This window comes from Chionomys nivalis, chromosome 7 (genome assembly GCF_950005125.1).
Source record: "Chionomys nivalis chromosome 7, mChiNiv1.1, whole genome shotgun sequence".
NCBI classification, from domain to species: domain Eukaryota; kingdom Metazoa; phylum Chordata; class Mammalia; order Rodentia; family Cricetidae; genus Chionomys; species Chionomys nivalis.
In genome coordinates, this window is record NC_080092.1 from 56,296,026 (window position 1) to 56,299,817 (window position 3,792).

Here is a 3,792-nt window from a genome sequence, read left to right on the forward strand (position 1 = left end):
GAACTGCCCTGCATGTGCTGGAAACTGAACCTGAGTCCTTTGCAAGAACACTATGTGTTCTTAACCATCTATTCACCTCTCCAGCCCCATGGTTCTATTTCTTTATTAACTTTTTGTGGGCTAGATTTATGAGTCAGTGGTAGAACATTTACATGCAAGTACTCCAAAGTAATCCCAGCATTTGGGAAGTAGAGGTAGGAGGATCAAAAGTCAGTGACAACCTTAGCCACATAGAGGATTTGAGGCTAGTCTGGGCTGCTGGTTTGTATAGGACCCTGTTTCAAAAAATAAAAGAGAGAGAGAGAGAAAAAGAAAAGAAAAATTCTAATAATTGTTTTGGCCCCTGATCTCTGTTAAGAGACTGTGTTCACCAGATCTCCTTAGCAGGAATTCACCCACCATCTTGTGAAAACCTACCCCAGAATCTCCATTCAGAGGCCCTGGGCTCCATATCTGGCCACCACATAGGATATATAATATATATTTATATATGTGTATATATATATATATATATATATATAGTGAATTAAGTCTGTCTTTTAAAAAAGTGCAGAGCTGGGCATGGGGTGTGGATTGTCTTTATAGCTCTCAGAAACAGAGACAGAGGGACCTATTAGCCTTAGAACAGCCTGGAACTCAGTCTCAACAAACAAGTGCAAGGGATCTGAGTGGGTCACGCTCATAATCTTTTTCTTTTTCTTTGTTACCTTATGTATTTGATTGTTTTCAGTATATGTATGTCTGTGAACCACTTGTATGACTGGTGCCCGAGGAAGCCAGAAGAGGGCATTGGGATCAGATGGTTGTGAGCAACCATGTGGGTGCTGGGAATCAAATCTAGGTGGTGAATGCTTTAATCCCAGCACCCAGGAGGCAGAGGCATGTGGATCTCTTGAGTTTGAGACCAGCCTGGTCTACAGAGTGAGTTCCAGGAAACCCTGTCTGGGAAAAAAAAATCAATCAATCAAACAAACAAAAAAAAGCTTAACACTGTTAAAAATATTTATTTGTTTTTATTTTATGTGTACATGTGTCTGTATGTGCACCACATGCATGCAGGTGCCTGTAGAGGCCAGAAGGGGGTGTTGAATTACCTGGAGTTGGAGTGAGAGATGGTTATGAGCTGCCACACCCAGGTCCCCTGTAAGATCAACAAGGACTGGTAACCACAGAGCCATCTCTCCAGCTTCTGAACACTTATACAGAACCATAGTGTGACAATCAAACCAGAAAGTTGATGTTCGTACAACAATATTAATGAGACTATAGACTCTGTTGGAACTTTACCAGAACATGGACCTATGTCTAACACAGTGACTGTCATTACAAGGACTTCACTACAGTGACCATGATAATATTGGAGCCAAACCCAAACTTGCTGCCATTGCCAGCTTCTCTGCTGGCTGTTTTTTCTGGAGTAATTTCTCTTCCTAAATTTGCTCCGGTCCTTTCTTCCCTCCCTCTCATTCCCATTTCTCCTAACTCCTTCTCTACTCTGCTCCACTCTCCTGACCTCCTTCATTTCCTCCACTCCCCTCTTTTAACAAGGTCTTGCTATTTAGCCCAGATTGGCCTTCAGCTTTCTACCCTCCTGCCTCAGTTTCCCCGGTGTTGGAAAATATTCTTTCTGCATGCTCACTCTAGGATCTGGGCTCATAGCTTAGTGGTAGAGAGCACCTCCAGTTTGTATCAAGTCCTGGGTCCAATTTTTAACACTGCTGAGAGAAAAGTAAACAAAAGAGTTTTATCGTAGCAGTTTCAGCTACCTGGAATTACTTTGTGTCTGTTCATTTGGTTAGGGCAAATCCTTCCCACTCACTAACCTTTGCCAGTTTCCCCTTTCTTGCAATCCTGGGAAATAACTCTACTATGATACATACCCAGTGTTGTGCCTATGTTTCCAAGATTTTTTTTGCCCTTAATTTGTCTACAATTCACACTGAATTAACTTTTGACTATAGATGAGTTAAAGTGATCATTGCCAGATAGAGGAAAGAGAAAGAAGAGAAGACACAATCAATGAAATTCCCCTAAGACTTTTTAAAATTTTACATTTTCTAGGCTAACTCTTCCCATCTTCCAAAGGAAGATTTTTATTTTATTTTATTTTTGATAGTGCTCTCCCTCCCTCCCTCCCTCCCTCCCCCTCCCTCCCTCCCTCCCTCCCTCCCTCCCTCCCTCCCTCCCTCTCTCTCTCTCTCTCTCTCTCTCTCTCTCTCTCTCTCTCCAAGACAGGGTTTCACTGAAGTTTTGGAACCTGTCCTGGAACTAGCTCTTGTAGACCAGGCTAGCCTTGAACGCACAGAGATTCACTTACTACTGCTCCCCGTGCTGGGATTACTACTATGACTGGAAGGATTTTTATTTTTTAGTTTATTTCATTGTTTGCACTGCCAGGATTAATTCTAGTGCCTCATAGTAAGCATTAAGTTAAAAAAACAAACAAACAAAAACCCTTGCCCTGAAGGCAAGTTAGCATGCCCTGCTTGCCAGTGCCCATCACACTGCATTACAAACTCTACAAGAATCTTCAGCTCGGGGGCTGGAGAGATGGCTCAGCGGTTAAGAGCACTGCCTGCTCTTCCAAAGGTCCTGAGTTCAATTCCCAGCAACCACATGGTGGCTCACAACCATCTGTAATGAGGTCTGGTGCCCTCTTCTGGCCTGCAGGCATACACGCAGAAAGAATATTGTATACACAATAAATAAATAAATACTTTAAAAAAAAAAAAGAATCTTCAGCTCTTGGGAGGGATGGCTTGGGGTTAAAACATTTGTTGCTTTTGCAGGGGACCTAGATTCCCAGCACCCAAGTGGTGGATCACAGACATCTCCAGTTCCAGGGGATTTAATGTCTTCTTTAATCTCTATGTGCACCAGCTGTGTGTGTGGTAATAGATATACATGAAGGCAATTATACATATAAAGCACTTATACATATAAAAAGAGACAGAAAGAATCTTCGGTATATTTTTATTTTGTTTTTGAGGTATAGTCTCATGTAGCAAACACCAGACTTAAACCTTACGTAGTTGAGAATGACCTTGAATTTCTTTTTTTTTCCACGCCTCATCTCAGAGACCTTGAATTTCTTTTTGAAAAAAAATTAAATTTTATGTGTATGGGTATTTATGGGTACCACATGTGTGCAGTATCCATAGAGGCCAGAAGAGGGTATCAGATCCACTAGAATCAGAATTCTAGACAGTTGTGAGTCGCCATGTGAATGCTGAGAATCGAACTAGGTCCTTTGGAAGAACAGTCAATGCTCTTAATCACTCAGCCATCTCTCCAGCCCCAGACCTTATATTTCTGATTCTCTTTCCCTATCCCCCTCCTCCGAGGTATATTCCCAGTCCAGATCTTGCATTCTTGATAGCCTTCCCTCTTGTGCTTCCAAGAGTTGTTTGACTCCTTAGTACGTAGTGGGCTCTCTCTAACGATAATGTAAAAAAATGAACAAAGGATTCATTGAGTTGGAGCTAGTACTACGTATCAGCTCTGAATTCAGGAGAATAAATACAGGAAAAATGTGCATCGTAGGCAAACTTCTTAAAATTGTAATGGTTTTGGGGGGAGCAACGTCAATAGCCAATTAAACATCAATTCTATTAGAGGCTCCCTAAATCGATCCGACTGGAGAGGCTACCCTGGCCACACCCCTCGCCCAGAAATCCACTATTAGACCCGCCCCCTTGGCTCGGACTGCAATTTCAATTGGTGCTTTGGCTAATCCATCAGAGCATCTCGGTGTCTATTGGGTGAGTTTCTGAACCCGGTTGCGCACTTCCT